General features: G+C 42.3%; 1 long non-coding RNA gene across 2 annotated transcripts in view; it reads right to left on the bottom strand.

Moving 5' to 3' along the window:
* Positions 1–6,077: 6,077 nt before the first annotated feature.
* The window catches only part of LOC110147518 (uncharacterized), a 445,714-nt gene continuing 427,339 nt past the window's right edge, over positions 6,078–24,452 (bottom strand). For both annotated transcript variants that reach the window (XR_011492090.1, XR_002316879.2), the window contains 3 exons: positions 8,934–8,995; positions 7,850–7,898; positions 6,078–6,493 (listed from right to left, as the gene is read on the bottom strand). This is a non-coding gene — a long non-coding RNA (uncharacterized lncRNA). The remainder of the gene's footprint in view (positions 6,494–7,849; positions 7,899–8,933; positions 8,996–24,452) is intronic.

Below are 24,452 nucleotides of genomic sequence, written 5' to 3'. Positions count from 1 at the left end.
TCCAGGAGATCTTCCTGACCCAGGGATTGAACCCAGGTCTCCTGTGTTGCAGGTGGATTCTTTACAGTCTGAGCCACCAGGAAGCCCATAAAATGGGGTTTAGATTAAGAGTAGTTTGAAACTAATCCCGAGGGAAATTTAAAGAATCTATGGACATACCTTAGGAGCTACCTACCTCAAGGGATGAAGTAGAAGAGAGGTCGGCCTGGAGAGAGTCCTCCAGACCCCTTCCTCCCCACTCTTGGCATAGCTCTGTTGAAAGTTGTTTTGTGTATAATGAAGTGAGCTTATCAGAGAATCTTTAGAAATGCCTTTTGGGAGAGAAGGCAGTGGGGAAGGGACAGACGAAGGGAGGTAGGGTGGGAGGATATAGATTACTGTCTTGTTCCCCTGGTTCCTATATTTCTGCCTCACTCTCCCAGTTTGGACATTGGTTTACCAGCCCCCTCAATTTCTCTGCCATTCAAAGGCTGGATATGACATGGTCAGACACCCCTGTTACCACCAGCAAACCTCTGTTTCTCAAGATGAGGCATACAGAATGGTCATATGCTTATTAAAATGCAGATTCCTGAGCTCTACCTCAGACCTATTGAATCAGAATAAGGGGAGAGCAGAACCTAAGAATCTGCATTTTAACCCCAATTGATTGGTAGAGATTCTGAAGTTTCAGACCCACTGCCAACATCTTGGGAGCTGGTAAGTTTCCATCATGCTAGGCATCGGATCCCCTCCCTCCTGACGAGGGTTACTCCCCTGGCAGGTGCTAGAACTCAGCAACACTCCCACTACAAATGCACCGCGTGGGCCCCAGGTGCATCCCATAAGCCTGGCCAGGGGACACTGAACAGGGGGCCGGGGAATAAAGGTCCAAAATGGGTCGTTAGAAAAAGAAAGTCTGATAAATACATTACTATATATAAAATAACTAATAAGAACTTGCTGTGCAGTATAGGGATCTCTACTCAATACTCTGTAACAGCCTACATGGGAAAATAATCTACAAGAGAGTGGATACATGTGTATGTACAGCAGAATCACTTTGCTGTACCCCTGAAACTAACACAACATTGTAAATAAGTTATACTCCAATAATTTTTTTTTAAAAAGTCTAGAACGCATATAGGAAGTTAAACGATTGTCAAAAACAGGGCTGGCACTGAAGAAGTAAAAAGCAAGCTATGGAAGGTCTGCATGGCCAAAATGAAGGAGAACACCGAGCTGAATCCCAGAGACACAGATCAACGCCCAGCTGGGATTTGTTCTGTCTTTTTAAATTTTTTGTTCTGACTATGCATTTGTGTATTACCAGCTTACGTTTACAGGAGCAGGACAAATCTGTTGAAGAGATGGCAGGAATAAGAAAGAATCACTTTCCTCCCTCCTTCCATTGAATCCTGGCCCTGCTGCTCAAACACTCTGTAGGTTGCTACTGCTGCTAAGTCACTTCAGTCGTGTCCGACTCTGTGCGACCCCATAGACAGAAGCCCACCAGGCTCCCCCATCCCTGGATTCTCCAGGCAAGAACACTGGAGTGGGTTGCCATTTCCTTCTCCAATGCATGAAAGTGAAAAGTGAAAGTGAAGTCGCTCAGTCGTGTCCGACTCTTAGCGATCCCATGGACTGCAGCCCACCAGGCTCCTCCGTCCATGGGATTTTCCAGGCAAGAGTACTGGAGTGGGGTACCATTGCCTCTCCACTCCATAGGTTAGGTACTTGCAAAACTAAGGGTCAGTAAGCTTAGGTAAAGGGCTGGTGAGTGTCCTCATCTGCGCTGGAGATAATGACAGTGCCTGCAACATTAAGGCCATTATGACGAGTCAATAAAGAAATGACTCGGCAGGCCTTAGCACTGGACTCCATACACATTAAATTTTTATTATACGCCTCAGGTTTCCAACAAGGCCTTTACAAATTCTTACAGTAGACAAAGTTCAAAACCTTCCTAGATGGTCAGAAGTTATTGAATTGGTCAGCAGCTACTGAATTGAATTTTGCAAGTAATGAAATACGGAAACTCGGGTTTCTGGTATAAATTGAGGTGAACATGGATTTGAAAGCGATGTAGGTGCCTTTCATACTAGTTCACATACAATTGAGACAGACAAGCGGTTTCTTATTTGTTCTAGGGGAATTGTAACAGAGTAAAACAACCAATAGCACAAATCAACCAATTTTCCTCATAAGCAGGGGAAAAAAACACCGAGTTCCAGGAAGAATACTGGAAGGTACAAACAGGCATCAAAGTTCTGACACGGCACTCACCCTTCCTCAACAGGAATACGCGTCTTTAACTGCTCTCCTCACTCCTGACTTCTTGTCCTGTCAAAGCTCCTTTGCTTTCTGGATCGTGGTTCTAAAAGCTTGATGTACCTCAGAATCACCTGGAGGGTTTGTTAAAACAGAGATTTCTGGGCTTACCCACAGCGTTTCTGATCCAGGGAGTCCTGGACAGGACCTGAGAATTCGCATCTTCACAAGTTCCCAGGGAGGCTCCTGACTGAGTCCTCATTTTAAATGGCACATACTTAATTCCATCCCTTAGGAGTCACTCAACCTGTTTATGCCTCAGGTGCTGCATCTATAAACTGGGGATAAGAACATCTACCTCACTGGGTTCTTGTGAGGATTAAATTAGTTACTCCTCAAAGAGTGCTTAGAACACTTTCTATAACTGTTAAGCCCTCCGTAAATGTGGGCCTTAGTCCAGAGAGAGAGCTGCAGTAAGGAAGCACTCTACTAGTACAATCCTCTTGCTCTATGCAACTCAAATGGTCCCACAAAACAAGCCTCTTTCTCCTTGTGCTCATCACATCAAGCTAAATTAAAAATAACCACACCTAAAATTTATTGAGTACTCACTATGTATTAGGAATGCTAAGCAATTTACATATATTCTTTCTGTCACCTTCACAACAATCCTGGGAGATGGGACTAAAACCCCACTTGTGCAAATAAGGAGAATGAGGCTGTAGGAGCACCTAAATATCTTAAGTATCTTGTGTTGTCTCACAGCCTCTAAGTGGCAAGACTGGGATCTGAACCCCCAAACCCGTGAATGCAAAACCCATGCCCTTCACCAGCCCAGATGAAACAAGTAGGTTTCATTGTCCATCATCTCATCTGCTAAGAGCTGCCTGGGGCACAGGATTCTGAGGCATAAATATCCTGACTTAAGAGGAAGGATTGCTAGAATTGATTAGACATGTCTAGCTGCCATGCAGGCTCGTGGGGGTGGGGAGGAAGCAAAAACATAGACCAGATATTTGCTGCCCCTGCACTTTGCTATGGCAACACAGATGGTGGTAAAGGTTTCCTAATTTTATTGAAGATTATATTTAAATACACACAAATCAGGTGAATGCGCTCAGGAGTTGCTAATGATTTCAGATCTGCAGTCCGGCTCCCCTGCCCACTGTAATTTAGTTCACATGGTATTTCAGTGCATCTCAACAAAGGCAAATAGTTTTTGACTAAACCTCATCTGTAGACGATCCAGAACCATTGTTCTTTGGTTTTATCCAGCAGGGATATGGTGCTTGAAAATTGTCATTAGACTATCTGATGTGATGGATAGATATTCTAGCAAGCTCTTGGATAGTATTCAAGGACTTAAATGGGAAAGAAATATTCTGTTTCAGGTAAAACACAAAAAACCCCCAAAGCTTTAGCCTCCTGAAGCTGACTCCTATTGGTGTTAAGATATTTTCCAATTCCCTTAAGCCCAGGATTCTCAAATTTCAATACATGGGAAAACTGACATCAGGAAGTTTGTTACAAAGAAGATCGCTAGTTCCCTGCCTAGGAGATTCTAATCCAGAGGGTCAGGAATGCAGAGCAGTTGCATGGCAAATAGGTACCACAGGTCCTAGGACAAGACCTGGGAAGCCTTGTCTTAGAGGACAAGGGACAATCCTGCCTGCCTACAGAGGACCATGGGCCAAGGAGGGGAACCCCTGACTTCAGTTTTGATTTCTGACCGTTCTAGCACAGCTGTCCCTTGGTTTGTAGATGTGCCATCACTCACTGGAGAAGGAGAAAAGAAAAATCACCCTCATGGAGCCCTTATGTGACAAGTGCAGATCCACATTAGCTGCTTCACATACAATTCCTTCTTCTATCATCTGCACTAACACAGTCCAAACCCAAATTTGATTAATAAATTCTCATTTTACCATAAAATCAGATATCTCCATCCCTTATATCTCAGTTCCAGTTACTATGTTTTTTAAGGCTAAAGTTCATATTTGTAAGCAATATTGAGCCTGAAAAAGGTGTTGGATATCTACAGTGAGCAAAGCACTATGTTGAGCACCATAAAGAAATCATTAAAAATCAGCTTGGGTTGAATACTAGGGTTCTTGTCATTAAAGAAGTATTCATTTCGATATTTTTGGATGGTTTCTATTCTGTTTGTCAGATTTAAAACTCTTCTTGCCTTTAGAAATGGAGAAGTAGAAAAACAGGATTGTCATTTCTTAATAAAGAGTTACTCGGTTTTAACAGACGTGGTTTAAACAAGATTATGATCCCAATTTCCTTTTGTTTATATGCACATTCATTTTGGCTGGGTTTCCCTGAGAAATCCCTGCCTAGACGGTGGAAGGTGTTGGTCTAAAATTCAAAATTTCCAGAGAAAAATCTATAAAGCACACGTGAGCAAAAAGAAACAAGGGATGTATGTAAAAGACAAAGACAGCACAATGATCAGTAACCAGGAAGTGCTTGCCCGGTGTCTGTCGTTCCTGGACTGTGTCTGTCGTGGCTAGACACGGCGTGTTTGTTTGATATTGTTGTAAATAGTAACAATGAGGACTTGGACTGTGCTAAAAGCCCAAACTTAATAACACAAGAAAAAAGCACTCAGAAAGCTATCTTAATTGACTCAGTTCTGATGGTTTCTGGATAGGCTATGCTCAGATGTAAAACCACCATGCTCATAGATGATTGAGCTGTAGTTCATTAAGAAATGCTTGAAGGGTGATGAGAAAGGAGAAAATGAGAACTCATTGGGAGAAATTTTTTTTTAACACTATTTGTCTTCATGACACCAAGGAGAAGCACAAGGAGATTCAGCAGCTGCATTTAGTTTGTGATGACCTTTCACCTCCGTTGATCTCTGACCCGGCTGTTTCAATCACACAGATGCAGCAGCTCGACAAGGAGATGTTTAAGGAGACAGTTTTCCTTTGTAGTGCAGTGGGAGGAAAAGAAGTTGAGAAGAATATCTCTCCAGCAAAACAAATTGCTTCTGTGCTTTAGCTGACAAAGGGTTAACAGACCATCAGGCCCAGTTTCTGCTCAGCAGTTTAATTGCTGCAGGCCAGGAAATATTGGAGGGAGAGAGGGCTGTTACTGGGGACCTCATTTTTCAAAGACCTGTCAGAAAGCTAGGCCACTGCCTGAGTTTGATATGCAAACCAGGAATTGGGTCTCTCTCCCAAATTCAAATGACTCAGGTCCTCTGAACTTGCCCCTCAGCAGGAATTCTCTAGGTATTGGCCTCCAGGGTCCTTTTTATCTGTTAACAGATCCGTTTCCCCAGAGAGGCACACCAGACAGAGAGTGTGAGGGTGTGTGTGTTTGTGTGTATGTGACTTTAAAGCAGAGTTCCTAAGGTTTAGGATGCTTCAGAACTACCTGGAGGATTTGTTAAAACAGATAGTAGTCAGCCCACACTTCTATATCTGTTTCAGCAGATCCGGGGGTGTGGGGCAGAAATCTGTATCTCTAGTAATTCTGAGGTATGCTGTTGCTGCTGGTCTTGAGAACTCTTTGTGAGAAACAGTGTTCTAAAATACACTTTCCACTATCTTCTTTCTGCCATAATAACTACACTTATACACACACACCCCAAGATAATAAATGTTACATATTATAAGTTATAAAAATGCCAATATTATCATTAATAATAATAGCTACTTTGAGTATGCACTGTGTGCCAGTGCTATTAATTCTCCAAGGCAGATATTATTGCCCATTTTTACCAATTAAGGCCTGACCCAGCCCAAATCCAACTCCTAAACCCATGATTTTAACTTCTTTAACACATATCTAGCAAGCAATAAAACAATGAGTTAAAATTAACCAACATGCACATATTTTTAATCAATGTAATTTCTATATGCTAATAACAAACATGGGTTTCCCTGGTGACTCAGCGCCTGCCAATGCAGAGATGCAGCTTCAATCTGTAAGTCAGAAAGATGCCCTGGAAGAGGAAATGGCAACCCACTCCAGCATTCTTGTTAGAGAATCCCACGGACAGAGAAGCCTGGAGAACTACAACTCAGGGACTAAACAACAACAATAACAACATATCTGTACTTACTCTAAATGGAAGACTATAAACTTCCATATATCACTTAGAGCTAAAAAAAAAAAAAAAGGAATATGCAAAGAATATTGCGAAATCAACCAGGCAACAAATGCGTACGGAGTTCTTCCGGAACTTGAGGACCACAGGACAAGCCAGCTTCCTGATTCAATGGACCTGAAACAAGCAGGGAATAGCCTAAGATTAGTGTAAATGTTGAACATAAGGGTTGCGAGATTTTTTTTTCCTGCCTTGACAAACAGTAGTAAGTGCAAAAGATAACATGGCACCCTAGCAATGTCTTAGAGCAGTGGTTCTCAAGCTTTACCCAGTGTCAGTCTCCCGGAGGGCTTGTTGAAACTCATACAACTGCCTTCCACTTTCAGATTTAACAGGACTTGGAGGCCCAAGAATTTGCATTGCTAACAATTTCTCAAGTGATGCCAAAGTTGCAGGTCCAGGGACCACACTATAAAAAATACTGTTTTAAATGAGGCTTCCTGGATTCTGATCCAACTTTTAGGCATGGATTCAGCAGACACTGCTGGAGTGACTTCCATGTGTAACGCTTCTTTCTAGGTCTGAGAATAACGCTGTAAGCCAAACAGACAAAAATCTCTGCCCTCACTGGGCTATCTAGGAAGGACAACTGACAGGAAATAATAAATTCAAAATGTAACAGGTGATTTGAAAAATGGGCAGATAGAGGACTCTTAGTGTGTTCACCTCTCTGAGGAGATAATATCCATCAGAACAAGCCAGTGTAAGCATCTTGGTGAAGAGAGTTCCAAAGAGGAAGTGCAAAGGCCCTGAGACAGAAATGTGCTCAAAGAAAAAAAGTGAATTCGAAGAAAATTAAGGAGACTAGTGGCAGAAGGGTGTGTGCAAGAGGAGAGTGGTAGATGAAATTCAGATTTAACAGGAATCTACTTTCTAATAAACACCAAGGCTCATAAATGACTTCTCAGATGCAATTTATTACTTCTAAAGCTCATCCAACTTTTTCAGTTTCTCATCAACACTATTTTGGTGTGAGATTTGAGAATAGACATGTCCCCTGGGGCAGAAAACAAAGAATACATCCTCATAGGAAAGGTTTATTAGGCATGCCCGGAGACAGAGCTTTGCATGATTTTTATTGAAAAAAATCATTTCTCTCTCCTAAACAAGAGCCTGAGTCAAGCTTACATATTGAATGTGCAAATGGAGGAAAGAATTGAATCCAAAGAGGAAAGAGAAGCTCTTGGTGACAGACAAGATATGGAGGGCAAAAGAGGGAAAGAATGGATATGCATGGCTATGAATGAGGATTTAGAGAAGGAAAGGAATTTACACAAGGATGACAACGAGTCTGTCTCTGTGAATCTAGTGGAAGTGTGTGTGTATGTGTGTGCACGCGTGCGCGCACGTGTTTGTGTGTGCGTGTGTGTACATACACACTCTGAGAAGCAGGGGAGATACTAAGACTCGGAGAAAAGGTCATGGCTGAACACAAACAGATGACAAATGAAACCCCCTAATTAAATACTTTACCTGAAGCAGTGAGCGTGGAGGGTGGAGAACAGAAGGCGGTGACTCAGCCCTGGTGGGAAGAGATGACCATGGGAGGAAGAAGAGACACAGAATCAACAGCAGAGTACCAAAAACTCACAACAGCCCACCCGCCTATTACCCTAAATTACTGTTTCTGACAGAACTGCAGCAAACACAAATCGGGCAAAGGCCAGTTCTTCTGTCCTTCAAGCATGTGGCTTTGTAAAAGGGAGCTCACATTACGGAAAACACTTTATCCCATAAATAAGTCAGACTCAATTATTTTATATCAAAACAATATCTTGGCTTTTAACGAGCACAACTGCCAATACACAGAGTCACGCATTATGAATTACTATTTGCTCCTTCCTACACTTTCTAATTTCCTGCTAAGGAGACAGGGCTGAATGGGGTCATTAATCTGAATTAGAAATACTGTGACCTGCTCTGCACTTTGCTTGCTAACACTGTGATGGAGCTGAATCTGTGGGGGGGTTTACTTTCCATTCAGTTCTGAGGAAGAGGTGGAACAGAGAGATGGAGGGAAATTCTGAGTGAGTTGTAACTTTTAAGCCCTTTTAAATTCCATATACAATTTGGGCATCTCACTATGGGGCTTTGAAATCATTGCTGTCATTTCAATGCTTTTACTGGAAATGGCATCAAATGACAAACTTCATTCAGCTTTTGTCTGGGTTCTAGAAGGCTCACCTATACAGCCTAAAATAATATGCTGACTTTATTAGAAAAGGGGAAATGTATGTATTTTGCTGGCTGAACTGATGTAACGCAATGGATGATTCACTGGCTCTGCTGTGGAGGGAAGGATCTAAATGAGGTAGTGGCACCTGCAAGGCCTTTGGCTCCATAAGTCTCTCCCACAACTGCCTACTTACTTCAGAGGAAATACAGTGAATGGCCCCTCAAAAAACATAATGGCAAAACCATTGTTGACAGCTTTCAGATAGTTATTTCACTTGTAATAACTACTTGCTGGGTGGGCTGGGAAAAGACACCGAGAGAAGACCCAAGTCTTTTCATTTATCTTCTTATTTAAATCTGGCAAGAATTTTGATGGAATTACCGGGGCTAATGGGAGTTGGGAATTCTCTTCAGAGCTACACACGCCTTGTTCTGTTGAGGCACCTGGAAGAGAGGCACAGGTTATACCAGATACCTAGCGCAGCAACCTGTGGTCGAAAGATGCCCTTCTTGACCTACCCAACCTAGCTCTACCCACTAACTGGTCACAGCCCTTGCTGTTAACAGTACTACAAAGGGAATTCATTAGAAATAGAGTGGGCTTGCAAAGGGTTGGATGGATTCCCAGCAGGTAGGTCTGTTGGGCTTCCCTGGTGGTTCAGATGGTAAAGAATCTGTCTACAATGCAGGAGACCTGGGTTTGGTCTCTGGGTTGGGAAGATCCTCTGGAGAAGGGAATGGCAACCCACTCCAGTATTCTTGCTTGAAAAATTCCATGGACAGAGGAGCCTGGTGGGCTACAGTCCATGGGGTCGCAGAGAGTCGGACATGATTGAGTGACTAACACACACACACACACACCTGTTAGGGTGTGTCTGGAGGTGCAGGCCCAGCCTTCTGAGGTCAACAAGAATGGCTGCACCCCCTCAAGTCACTGCTGGATGTCTCTCCCAGACTCCAAATACAGAACTGAAGGGACTGCAGCTTGAGCTAAGAGTTATTCATTTGTCCCTGTTAATCACTGGGTCCCACCACCCCACTCCAAACTCCCTGGAAGCTGGGAGGATGGGAGCCTCACATTTTCTTTACAGTTTTTGCATGAAAAACATTCCCTTTCTGACTCATCCCCTGACCCCACTCCGCCTCCCGTGGTCCTGGATGGTAGGTCCCTGAAATAGGCCCATCAGCAGCTTCACCCTGACCCTCTTGAGCTGGCCAGCATTCTACTGCCCACTCCACATACCCCACCTCCTCCTGAGAGACCAGAGGTGACTGCAGCCAACTTGCTTTGGAGACTTGGGCTTTGGGGGTTTGTTGTGGTTATTGTTGTTTAGTCGCTCAGTCATATCTAACTCTTGGATCCCATGGACTGTAGCCTGCCAGGCTCCTCTGTTCATGGGATTTCCCAGGCAAGAATAGTGGAGTGGGTTGCCATTTCCTTCTCCACAGGATCTTCCTGACCCAGGGATCAAACCCGCATCTCCTACTGGTCTCTTGAATTGCAGGCAGATTCTTTACCACCAGGCCACCTTGCTCTAGGGCTATGGAAAACTTGAGTAATTTTCTGTGGTCACAACCCCAGGGTCCCCAGTCAGTGTAATTACAAGTCAATCACTTCCCTTCCAATTCTGGTTTCTCTTCCCTGTGGGCAGGTAAAATCACTTCCATGGCTCCCTTCTCCCCGCAATAGGACATTTGTACAGGCCATTTACCTCACATCACATGAATCTTCTCAACTGAATGTTATTTGGGGGTTTGCACTTATTTATTGAACTCAGAGAGTGGAAGGCCTGTCATCCATCTCACCTCCCTCTACAGCCTAGGGCAGTCTTTTCTTTCCCTAAGTGTGAGTGCCAGGCAGACAATCCGTGGATGAAGAAACCACCCTAACACAACCTGCAACCCTCAGTCCCCTACAGCATGACTTGGAGATGCCCCCAGCGTGTACTGAAGCCAGAGGAAGCAATATGCTCTCCACATGGAGCCATGGAGGGCAGGACAGGACAAGAGGAGGCTTTATGTGCACTGGGAAATGTGAGGGAGAACCCCTTCCAAACAGGTCCAGGCCTCCCTCACTACATTAACTAGGGGGAAGAAAGAGAAAGAGAGTGGCAGAAAGGGAGGGCGAGAGAGAAAAGAAAGGAAGGAGGGGAAGAAAGGAGAGAGGGAGGGAAAGAAAGGACAAGAAAGAAAGAAAAGAAATGCCTTCTTGAGTCAGGTAAAGCAGTTCCCAGGTAGTTAGATGGTAAAGAACCGGCCTGCCAATTCAAGAGATTCAGGAAACCCGGTTTCAATCTCTGGGTCAGGAAGATTCCCCTGGAGGAGGAAATGAAAACCCACTCCAATATTCTTGCCTGAAAGTCCCAAGGACAAAGGAGCCTGGTGGGCTACACTCACCATGAGCCCATGGCATCACAAAGAGTCGGGCACAACTGAGCATGCACATATTTATGAGTCAGTTGTGTGGAGCCAGAATCCAGGGGGCTTGGGCAAGTGTCCCTAGAACAGCTCCTAACTGCCCTTCCCCTCTCTGCTTATCAACAATCCCACTAAACAACCCCACAGAAGGTGTCTGTGTTAAAGATTTTCATGAGGTAGGAGTTCTGCTTTGGCCTAAACCAACCCACAGAGCCCAGACCCGGGGAAGCTCTATGCCTGACATGCCTCACCATCTTTGAAATCTTAAAATTCCCTGAGTGATATGCATTTCCAAGGTTCCAGGTTTGTAGTTTCCTTTTTCTGAGAGCATAGATTTTGCAGTCAAACTTGGAGCCAGATTCACTGTCCATTCTTGCCCCAACAGCACATACTTCAGAAGCCTTGTTGCATTTTTAATTATGTCATTTAGCCGCTGTCAGCATTTCCACAATCATTTCTTATGCTCCTTCCCCCAGCATTTTTGAACATAGCAGCAATTCCCCACAGAGGATGTCAATATAGTAGCATAAAGTGGAAAGAGAGTGTGGTCATGGAGTCGGTGGGACCTGAATTCAGATCTCAAGTCAGCAACTTAGTAGCTTCATGGCCTTGGGCAAGTTACCAACCTTTGATTCCAGTGTCTTCATGAAGAAAACAGGGGTGATAATGGCACCTACCTCCTGGAATAGTTGTGAGGATTAAATAAAATAATGACCAAAAACACCTTGGGTCAAGAGCAGCACTGCCCAGTAAGTGTATACTGTGAGCTATGCAATCAATTTTAAATTTTGTAGTAGCTTCATTTTTAAAAAGGGAAGACAGTTGAACTTAATATTATCTATTATAAACAGCATTAATATAAAATATATAAACGAGGTATCTTTAAATCCTTATCATACTAAATCTTTGAAATCTTATATGTATTTTATATATCTCAGTGCAGACTAGCCACATGCCAAGGGCTTGCGTGTCGTGGCTACAATATGTTTCTCTGCCACCGATTAGTTTCACACCAGATTCCCACTAAGGCCCAGTTCAAAAGAATGGGGTGGGCTATGCATGAGGATGTTGGGCGGGGCCAACACACTTCTTCAGAGATGTGGAAGGAAAGGAGCAGCTGCAAGGGAAGATTAAGCTCAGCTGCGCTCCCATCGATCAATAAATCAGTTCATCTTTATCGAGCTCCTCCGCCTGTACATGCTCATTAGCCAGCATGGACCCAAGAGTTGCAGCTCTGAGTCTGGGATTGGTGGGGGAGGAGAGGGCCTCTGGTCAAAATATTTGCACCTCACAAACTTCAGTGGCATCCCCATAGGGTCATTAGCTAGTTCATGCTAAGGTGTTAATGACTTATCAGCTTTCATTCTTTCTAAAGGGACTCTAGCCCAGGGAGTGATCCTCGGTAGGGATCACCGAAAAGGGTAAATGATGGAGAAGTAAATACTAAAGGCAAGTTTTGCCATTTTCCCTAAGGTTTGGGACGTGAATATTAATTAGGGTCAGGACAGAAGGTAGGAGCAAGGTCCTGGTGACAGTACTGCTTTCATTGCCTCGCTCATCCCCTCACCGAATGTGACCTTCAGCTGGTCAATTAGACTCTCAAGCCTCTGCTCCCTGACCAGTACAATGGGAATGTCCACCAAGTAAAGTGGGGAGGATAAAGCACTAGCGAAGTTCTCAGCTTAAAACAAAACAAAAACATGGCGGTTACTTCTATTCATATTGAATTAAACCAAGACTGATAAGACTACAACCTTGGAAAAAGGGGCTGGCTAGTGGATCTTCCTTGGCCTTCCCCTTCCTGTCATCCAGGCCTCATTTGCTGGTCTTTTACAACACTGCCACTTGCAAAACTGTCCAAACTTTTTGATATCCATCCCCTTTCATTTATGTATCCTCTTTAGCTTACTTCTTAATTGCTGAGTCTTGTTAAGTTTATTGCTCTAAAATCTGAAATATCAAAGGGAGCCTCCCCAGCCCAGTGTTCTGGGACTTGGTGACCAAATGGCATTTTCTTTTTCCCTCTGGTTCATAATTTTACAGATTTTGCCTGTGTCTTGTCTCAGGCTTTTCCCTCTGCAGAGCCTGCAGTGTGTCTTTACGCCATAGTCTTGCCTGCTTCCCATTCTCCACTCATTCTTTTAACAGACATTTATTGGATTCCCTCTAAGTGCTGTTAAGAAGGGCAGGACCACAAAGATGGTCCCTTTCCTCATAGTCATTACCTACTAATAGGGAAAGACAAACAAGAAATAAATAAGCAAATGAATAAAATAATTTCAGTGTACTGAAATATAAATAAGTGTGATAGAGAAAAGAAATAAGAGGTGGAGATGAAGACTACTAGATAAAAGGTTGTCCACCTGAGGGAAGAGGTCCTCAGGTGGGGAAGAGGCTAGAGTGAGACCCTGAGAAATTGACTAGGATGAACATGATTAGGGTGGCTACAACCTCATGAGCTTGGGGGACTTGGAAAATCAGTGAGGGTGAAGGGACTGGCTGGAGCCAGATCACCAAGAGCTTTGTAGTCCATCATAAGGAGCCTGAACTTTACTTTAAATTTGGTGAGAAGTTGTTGAAAGGTTTTAACCATGGAAGTAACATAATCTTATGTGTGCTTTGCAAGATTAGCTTTGCCATCAAGTGGAACATGGGTTAAGTTTGAGAAGAAAACATTGTAAATTTGGAGACTGCTGTCTTAATCTCGAGGAGAGATGGTGGTCAGGACCAGTGGAAAAAAGTAGATTGATTCTGAGCACATTTACAAACACAAGAGAGGGCAAGAGAAGAGACTGGGGCATCTTTTATCCTGTGGTTACATCCCTAGGGGGTCCAGGTTCCACAGTGATTTTTCTCAGTGAGTCGATTCAGGAATCATGAGCTATCAGAGAAGAGAAACATTACTTATGATATCCAGGTTTTTCTAGCTTTTATATTTCTCCCATTTTAACTGAAAGGATGCTGCATTGTTTTCCTCTTCTTGTGTGTATAGAATTGACTTCTAGACAAGGTTTAACAAAATTTAAATTTTGAATTTGTAAAATATTTCCAGAGGGTAGTCATTTATAAAGAAGATGATAGTGAACAAGTACTTCAAGCAAAAATCACTACACTATTAAACATTTTGCATACTGTTGTAATGTTTTCCATATAAAGTTAACAAAAATTTGCTAGCTATTTACCTGCCCTCAGCCTAAGGAGAATCAGAGCCGCCAGCATATGCCACACCAGCAACTTTTTTTCTGTTTTAAACTGCACTAGGGTGCTTGAATTTGCATGCTAAAGTAAATGAAACAATTTGATTATATTTGCTCAAACAGCCCATTACTGTGTATCATTTCAGAAGACCACAAAATTTAGCACATGTAATCGAAATGGATTGCCTCCTTCTAACTGTGAGAGCATTGAGGAGAAACCATAAAAACACTGGGTACTGTGATAAATTGAGTTCTCGAAAATAAGACTGGTTAATTTTCTTACCAATTATCTTGCCATTACTTGAATACAGTTTAAATACAAGTGTTAAGTCTTTGAATCTTCTCTATGAATATTTCAGTGTTTCCGTTAGAAGGATTTAACTCTGCATTTATATGTTCATATCTAATCTTCTAAGCCAATTAGATTTCTTTTAGCTTTTGATGCCAAAAGAAGTATTGTTGGATGTGGTATGTTGCTTACTCTATATAAGGAAGATTTCCAGCATGTGACAACTTAAGTTTTAATACAGAAGTTTCTAATGTATCCATTTTCTGGTCAACATACTAACAAAAATGTGTTTTAAAGGAAAGTTTCTTAATCTATCTCTATGGGAGTACTTGTGCTTAAGCAAGCCAGCAAGCTAAAATTAGAAATGTTCTCTGACAACAAAAAGCACACAAACTCTACAAGAGGCCTGGGAATTGACCAGAGTGGGAACACAAGATGAGTCATGATGTGGAAACACTTGGCCTCCTGTCCGCTTTCTGTACAGATGTTCATGTTCACCTTTCTGGGGGCACAAATCCCTTCTGTTCTCCTGGTTTCTATCTGAGGTTTTGGTTGAAAGTGAAAGTGAAAGTCGCTCAGTCCTGTGATCTTAACCTTCTAAGTCCTCAGTCTTTGTGATCCCATGGACTACAGTCCATGGAATTCTCCAGGCCAGAACTCTGGAGTGGGTAGTATTTCCCTTCTCCAGGGGATCTTCCCAACCCAAGGATCGAACTCAGGTCTCCCTCATTGCAGGTGGATTCTTTACCAGCTCAGCCACCAGGGAAGCCCAAGAATACTGGAGTGGGGAGCCTATCCCTTCTCCAGCAGATCTGCCCGACCCAGGAATAGAACCCAGGGGTCTCCTGCGTTGCAGGTGGATTCTATACCAACTGAGTTTTCAGGAGGTTTTGGTTAGGAACTCATAATCTAAATGTTCAGGTGTCTCCACATAATTCTGGGCTTTTTGTTTCAATTTAATCGAGAGTTTTTTTTCACCATCAGAAAAGTAAGATGCATACTGTTCACAAAACAAATACACACAAAAAAAAACCTTAAAGAAATATGTCTCAAAGAACTGTTCTCGCAAATGCTTCTTGACACAGAACACCTTAACAAGAATACCAATCCAATATCAGGCCAAAGATAAAATGATAAAGCAAGGATGTCATGAGAAAGAAAACTGAAGACCTCTGGAAACAAATTGAAAAACTGAAGTAGTATCATGAAAGAGATAAATAAATTAGAAAAGCCAGTAGCAGAATAAGTGCCACTGATAATTAAATTCATACCATAGAATAAAGGCTTAAGATAATTAGGATACATGCATGTATACAAAGATTTTTTAAAGCAGTGAGGAAAAAGACAATTGATATAAAAGACATAGGATAACTGATATTCTTGAGAAAACTTCATATATGGAGTAGTTACATATTAAAAATTATACTATAGGAAAATTTATCTGAATCAATGGAAATTTTAAAAAATTATCTATAGTTGGGCACTTCCCTAGAAGTTCAGTGGCTAAGACTGCGCACCCAGTGTAGGTGGCCCGTGTTTAACCCTGATCAGGGAACTAGGTCCCAACATGCTGCAATGAAGAGTTCGAATGCTGAAATTTAAGATTATGCATGCCACAACTAAGACCCAGTTCAGCCAATAAATAAATAAATACTTTAAAAAATTATCTATAGTTGGAAAGAGGATGTGATCTGAGAAAACTAATACAGGAGTCTACACCAAGGCAGATTCTAGTTAATTTCCTAAATTTCAGGAATAAAACAATTTCAGGCATCTGGACAGAAAGAGCAAATAACATGCAAGGAATTAAAATCAGGCTGCCTTAGAGCAATCAATGCCGTAAGACAATGAAACCACAATTCTGAGGTGAAAATAGCATGATTCTAAAATGTTATATCCAAAATGGCAATCAAGCATAAAAGTATTACGAGCCATAAAAGGACTAAGAAAAGCAGTCTACCCACGAGCCTATCTGAGAAAAACTCAATAATGAAAAACCTGCCAATTTACTTTTAGTCAAAATTTAAAGCTTAGAGAAAAAGAGTTTTTTTAAAAACGGCTAATGATGACCAGTCAATTCATTTAAATATTAAACATATGCAAATTGAAGTTACAGAATAAACCCAAACTAGGTGACAGTAATAACAAAAACATATAAAAATTAAAGGCTAAGAGCAGAGAGATGTGAAGATAGATGATAGTATTACGGCCTTATTCTATCACAGCAGAGAATAAATGTAAAATGTTGAAAATTTAAACATGTAACTTTAAAAATCTTGATTCCAATTTCAATATTTTTCATGTTTTCTTAACTTTAGACAAACTTTTTATGAAATAAAAGAGGAAACATGAGTTGAGATGAAGAAATAGACATGTGAAATTCAGTAGCTCCTCTAGTCTTACTTCTAAGTTCAACTAATATTAAATGTAATGCTTTTTATTTCAAAATAACATTTATAATTTTATAAATATAATGATAAACTACTTTTATTTTTAATAAGACTGAAAGCAGATAAGTCAGATGTTAACAATGGCTCATTTTGAGTGATAGATTATTATAATTTCATCTTTGCTCTTTCCTTTAATTTTTTAAATTAAAAAAAAATTGAAGCACAAATTAGAACTGGACCAGCAGTATATAATAAGAGTTTTTCTCAGATTCTCCCCATTCTAGATAGATTTTTGAAGAATTTTTATCTTAGACTTTCCCTGGTGGTCCAGTGGTTAAGAACCCATGATTCCACTGCAAGGGGCATGGGTTTGATCCCTGTTCAGAGAAGTAAGATCCCATATGCCCCACAGTGTGGAAAAAAAAAAAAAGAATTTTTATCTTAAGCTACTGGGAAACTTACGTAGCTATTTATCTACTACCTATACATATATTTGGGCTTCCCCCATGGCTCAGTGGTAAAGAATCTGCCTGCCAATGGAGGAGACTTGCAGGAGACAAGGGTTTTATCTCTGGGTCAGAAAGATCTCCTGGAGGAGATGGCAACCCACTCCAGTATTCTTGACTGGAAAATTCCATGGACAGAGGAACTTGGTGGGCTAGAGTCCATGGGGTCACAAAGACTCGACTGAGTGTCTGAGCACACACCTGGTGATGGTGGCTTAGTCACTAAAGTCGTGTCTGACTCTTGAGACCCATGGACTGTAGCCAGCCAGGCTCCATGGGATTCTCCAGGCAAGAATACTGAAGAGGGTTGCCATTTCCTTCTCCAGGGGATCTTCCCAACCTGGGAATCGAACCTGGGTCTCCTGCGTTGCAGGCAGATTTTTCACCAACTGAGCTACAAGGGAAGCCCTGAGTAGACACATATTTACGCATATATTATAGTATATATGCATGTTTGTATAAATGTTTTTACTGCTGGAAAGAGAAATAAGTAGCCCTTCCATTTTTTTCATTCTATGTCTACCCCTCTAGCTCTCCCCTCATTAAACCCTGGCTCTCTCTTTCTTTGCTTGTTCAGTAGACTGAAGGAGGCACAGCCTGGTGTCATGAAAAGGTATGTTTCCTGACTCCTCACTTAGCCGCAAGTGAGGGGCTTCTCTTTCCAGGCCTCACTGCTTCATCTATAACACATAATCTCCTGCCTGATGATAGGACTTCAATAAATAACTGAGCAGACACTTGGGTTGGAGCTGAGGAACATGGAAGAGGCCTGAGCCCTAAACAACCAGAGCAGTGTTCCCAGTGGGGCTACCTTTCCAACCAGCCTTCAGGAGGACTGTGGGCAGGGAAGGGTAACTGGTTCATGGCTGGACCAAGATGTTCACCCTTGTCAGATGAAGGCCAATGACATAAACATACTGGTTAGTTGTTTTACTCTTTAAACTTTCCTGTTCTTTTTCACAGACTGTAGGAGGGGGAAGGTGGGAGGAAATGGTACAGGAAGCAAGAGAACATACCCCATAAGTTCATTAGTATGCAAGGAAAAGAGAACTGACGGAGGGACAAAGGTACAAAGCAGCTGTGTGACAGCCCTTTCTATAACATATTTGTGTAGCTTGAGACCTCACACCTGCACCTTCCCTGACCCTCATGACAACAGAAAGTTAAGGAGAAGTAGCATGACCATGGTCGCTTCTTTACACACCACATCAAGGATTTCCCGTCATTAGACTAGTGAATGGGAAGATCATTTTCCCCAAAAGAGGATGCTCTTTCTAGTACCATGGTCTTTCAGATATAAAACCCTCAAAAAAAAAAAAAAAAAAAAAAAAACTATCACAGTCCTAAGTTCTTTTACCAAATAAACAAAGCAGAGAACCTGAAGAAAAACAGAAAAGGGTCAAAAAAAAAAAAGCTCTCCAACTTTCCCAGTCCTATGAAAGGAAATCTCTTACTCCTAATTTGCCCTGGACCTTCTCTGATGACAGCATTCCACCCAAATGCCTGAGCCTCTGCCCAGGCCATGCACAAGGCTCAGCTAGCGCCCTGCAGAGAGAAAGCGGAGTATTGTGTGTGGGAGGCTGCATGTGCCACACAAGAACTTGCTCATGAGGACCTTAGTCCCCAGATCCTTTCATGACTTCATTGATCTGCTTACAGCCTTGTGGGTGCTGCACAATTACTCTTATATTTAAAGAAAAGAATAGTTTTTAGAAAATATTGATACGCTATATATTTCTGAGCCCCTGGGAGACTGCAGTTCTGTCCTTTCAAGCATCCCTTTTGCACAGACTCCAGTGGCTTATTTCCTCACTTACCTTCATTAATGTAATTTTTGGTAGTTTGAATGGAGATTGCAATTAATAATAGTTCACATTTCTTGAGCACTTACAGGCCCTGTGAGAAGAAGGTTGTTGGCATTATCTCAGTTAACAGAATTACAATTTTGGTATTTTAGATGATGGAACTGAGGATCAGAAAGGTTAACTCTTTCTGACCACATAGCTTCTATGTAACAAGCATTAGATCCAAGCTCTGGTCCAGCTGATTCCAGAGCAGTATTCTCCACCACTAGTCTAGCAACCGACGTACTCTGTCGGGTTAGCACCACAGCTGACGAGCACAAAGAATCTCTGTTGAGTGCCTGAATAACCGATTTAGAATAAACAAGGGAAAGCTTTATGGTAGCATGGCATTATGGCTAAAAGTTTGGACTCTGGTGTCAACAAGCCTCAAGTGCAAATCCCAGCTCTGACATCTAGAACCTGACAATATACTGGAGACTCAGCTTCCCTGGTGAAACAGGAAAGCATGACAGCATTAGCATCACAGCATTTTAATGATTAAATGCAATACCTAAAGTAAGCTTAGCTTGACTGTTGTGTTGCAGAAACTCAAGAATGTTACTACTATTCGTATTAAGCTGAAATAGAAGAAACTAGTCCTTCCTGTCCACTTCCATTAGCAACTTAATTGGAGTACAACTAATAAAAGTTTACAAATTTTAAAACTATTGGCTAAACAAATCAACCACCTGGAGATCCCATCTTCTTTAACATTTTAATATTAAAAAGATCCCATCTTTTTTAAACATTTTAATATTTACCTGAAAACAACAATGCAAAGACTGTCCAAGGTAAATTGACCAACTATTATTTATGAAGCATCTAATATTTGCAAAGCATTTCAACATACACCAGCAGGTATAAATTTAAGAGGCTGCCCTCAAAGAGTTTTCAGACCTTGTTATATAAACAGAATGATATGTACATGCTAAGTCACTTCAGTCATGTCAGACTGAAGTCAAGTCATGTCAGTCTTTGGACCCTATGGGCTATAGCCCGCCAGGTTTCTCTGTCCATGGGATTCTCCAGGCAAGAATACTGGAGTGAGTTGCCATGCCCTCCTCCAGGGGATCTTCCAACCTAGGGATCAATCCTGCATATCCTGCAACTACTACATAGTAGGCAGATTCTTTACCACTGACCTACCAGGGAAGCCCAAAATAGAATGATACCTAATCACAATAACAACACAGGAGATAATCCAATATAGGTGACTTTACAGTGCAGTATGTGATTAATCCCTCAGCTAGTAAAGAATCCATCTGCAATGAAGGAGATCCCGGTTCGATTCCTGGGTCAGGAAGATCTGCTGGAGAAGGGATAGACTACCTACTCAGTATTCTGGGGCTTCCCTGGTGACTCAGTAGGTAAAGAATCCGCCTGCAATACGGGAGCCGTGGGTTCAAATCCCTGGGTTGGAAAGATCCCTGGAGAAGGGAATGGCTACCCACTCCAGAGTTCTGGCCTGGAGAATTTCATAGACTGTTCCATAGGGTGGCAAGGAGTTGGACATGATTGAGCAACTTTCACTCTCAGTTTCACTAGAAGGGTGGAGTAGTGACACTCTTAGCACAAAGTAAAGCCTTACGAGGCAGAGAAGTTGTGTAGGGTAAGACAGAAAGAAAGAATTTAAGAAAAGGGCAAAGACAGTGGAAAAGAAAGCACAGTACCTGGTGGTGCAGAGCTGGGGAGGAAAGGGAGAAGGGGAAAGGCAGTTGGCATGTAAGTAACTGTAAAGGGGGTATGTGTGGTCTTGGTGGAGTAGGACAAAAGTAAATAAGCAAGTTCTCCCACCCCTTCAGCTCTTTACTCATGGAGAAAGCTAAAGAGTAGGGAAAACATTAAAGCTTTATCAAAAAGGGAAATTCCTAAAATAACCTTCTTTAGGCAATCTCTGCAGCACTGTCTCTTGGAGAAGTTATAGGGTGATGATCGTTCACCATCTTAAATCTGCTCTGAATTTGGAACCCATCAAAAGAACTAAGATACAAAACTCAAGTAGTCAAAATACAGTATCAGTTCATGTATACATGTGTGTGTATATATATATATATATATATATATATATATATATACACTCACACATATATATGTCTCTAAAGTTTTAGAGTACAGTAAATAACAACTATAAAAACACTTTACCTTCTGCATTTTCCCTAGGAATTTATTATTGAGATTTTGAGACAGTCTGGGACCTGGGACCTTTGCTTCAGTGCTTGTACTTGGACAAATGTCTCCTCAAACAATGAAATACAAAGAAATTACAAGGGACTAAAAATAGCTGTGCATGTGCAGTTGAGGCAAATTATGGACAAGAAGATAAAATAAAACCAAAAACTCACCTGGCACTTCTAAAGAGCTGAGAGCAAAAGCAGGGTACTGCTCATGGCCCCTGAACAGAACACCACCAAAGGGGAGGACAAACCACCTAAGCCACTTCTCCAGCCTGACCCCTGAGCCCGCCCCTACCCTCACCCCATGTAAGCAATCAGCTCACCCCCACCTTGAGTAAGCAAGCAAGGGAACCTGTGACGTATTCTTGTTCCTGCATGCTGTAGCTGCTGCTGCTGCTGCTAAATTGCTTCAGTCGTGTCCGACTCTGTGCGACCCCATAGACGGCAGCCCACCAGGCTTCCCCATCCCTGGAATTCTCCAGGCAAGAACACTGGAGTGGGTTGCCGTTTTCTTCTCCAATGCATGCATGCATGCTAAGTCACTTCAGTTGTGTCCGACTCTGTGTGACCCCATAGACGGCAGCCCACCAGGTTTCCCCGTCCCTGGGATTCTCCAGGCAAGAACACTGGAGTGGGTTGCCATTTCCTTCTCCCATGCATGAAAGTGAAAAGTGAAAGTGAAGTCGCTCAGTCATGTCTGACTTGTAGCGACCCCAAGAACTGCAGCCCACCAGGCTCCTCCGTCCATGGGATTGTCCAGGCAAGAGGACTGGAGTGGGGTGCCATTGCCTTCTCCCATGCTGTAGCAGGGACCCCAATAAATCCTTGCCTGAATTTCTTGTCTGGCCTTTTATCAATTTCTATTGATTAAGGAAGCCAAGAACCCCGGCCAGTAACAGTTTTCTTTGTATCTATTAGTAACTTTTAAAATACCCTTCTGTGTTTTGAGAGCATTGGATCCATTTCTGCTGTTATGAATAAGCATCATAATATCACTTTCTGGGAAAACCAAAGTAAGTAGCATTTCAAGGGCCATTTTGTATGCCTCGGATGTTGTAGACTTGAACATTTTGAACTTACAAGGATACAACATAATTTTTATACTTTATAAAGATTGATTCCGGCTTCCCAGGTGGTGCTAGTTGTAAAGAACCTGCCAGCCAACACATGAGACGTAAGAAACATGGGTTCAATCCCTGGGTAGGGAAGATCTCCTGGAGGAGGACATGGCAATCCACTTCAGTATTCTTGCCTCGAGAATCCCATGGACAGAGGAGTCTTGCCAGCTACAGTCCATAGGGTTACACAGAGTCAGACACAACTGAAGCAGCTTAGCACACACACATGCAAAGATTGATTGGAAAATAAATCATGATGTATTTGAATACTGATAGTATTTGAAGATTCAGAGAAGGCAATGGCAACCCACTCCAGTACTCTTGCCTGGAAAATCCCATGGACAGAGGAGCCTGGTAGGCTGCAGTCCATGGGGTCTCGAAGAGTCGGACACGACTGAGAGACTTCACTTTCACTTTTCACTTTCATGCATTGGAGAAGGAAATGGCAACCCACTCCAGTGTTCTTGCCTGGAGAATCCCAGGGATGGGGGAGCCTGGTGGGCTGCTGACTATGGGATCACACAGAGTCGGACACGACTGAAGCGACTTAGCAGCAGTAGCAGCAGCAGTATTTGAAGATTAGTTTCTAAACTTGAACCAGAAGTTCAAATATCCCTCCCAAAGAACTATAAGAAATGAAAGTTGTCAGTGGAAGCAAGTATATTAATTGTTTTGTTTTTGTTTAGATTTTGTGATGGAAGGCCTGAGAATGTGACTAATTTCAAAAGCTTATGCATTTCTCTTTTCTTTTTCTTTCCTTCTCCCAATCCAATTTGAAATGCCAGTGTCTTAATTACCTTAGGCAAGTGTGGATCTGATGAAAGCAAATGGTATTAAAATAACTGGCTCACAGCCCCAAATACTTCAACATGCATTTATATTAGAAAGATGCACTCTTTCACTCAAATGACTTTGATGTATGGAACATGGGTCGCTGGGCTTAAAGCAAAGTTCTCTCGCAGTCTAGACTGCAGTAGATTCTTCTAGTCACAGATCCTCTAGGAACAATGACTCATTCTTTATAATGTTCCAGTTGCTCAGGTCAGTGCCAGGGCTGGCTAAGGAAGAAGGGACAACAATGCCCCTTTAGGTACAGGCAGTGCAACCTGAAGCCTGGGAAGCAGTGGGAATTTCACATGGTCTGACTCAGGAGAGCTTGAAGCCTCCAAACACAACCTGAGGTATTCAAGCATTTCAGGTGACATTCAGCTATCAAATAAATCACCCATCTTCGAAAAAGGGTAATGATCTAGTATCCAATATCCAGTTGACCTCGGTCTCTAGGTATCCTCAAGAATTCACAGAAGATCATATCCCTGAGTTGGTGAACTCAACATTAGTACTGACATTCCAACTGTGATATTACAGAAAGAACATTCAGGTTCTACACACACATGCACACACACACATACACACACACACGGCAAAACTTCAGGCTAGTTCTTTTTCCCTCAGATAGCCTTTTTCTGCTGGGTAGACCCAATTTCTCTGATGTTACAAACATTATCACCCTAAATCAAACTCCTCCAGCCACATGCATTCTTATCCTCTCTCAAGTAGAGGACATAGTCATCATCTCCCCTAAGTTTTCTCAAACTAAACTCTTTTTTCTTTCCAATATTACCAGATTTTTTTTTTTTACAAATTATCCCCCACATAATTATCCCACCAACTGATTCTGAGCTCCAAAGGCAAGGACTCCAATTAGACAAAATTTTAAACAAAGCACTGCTGCTGCTGCTAAGTCACTTCAGCCGTGTCCGACTCTGTGCAACCCCATAGACAGCAGCCCACCAGGCTTCTCTACCCCTGGGATTCTCCAGGCAAGAACACTGGAGTGGGTTGCCATTTCCTTCTCTTCCTTTGCTAATGTCATGGGAACACTAAAATATGGACTGTTCATCTTCCTAAGCCCTTGTTGGGCACAGATATCCTCAGTCCTGCAGGGTCCAAGTCACTAGTGAA

This window comes from Odocoileus virginianus, chromosome 2, assembly GCF_023699985.2.
Source record: "Odocoileus virginianus isolate 20LAN1187 ecotype Illinois chromosome 2, Ovbor_1.2, whole genome shotgun sequence".
NCBI lineage: Eukaryota > Metazoa > Chordata > Mammalia > Artiodactyla > Cervidae > Odocoileus > Odocoileus virginianus.
This window is presented reverse-complemented; position numbering and strand designations above follow the sequence as displayed.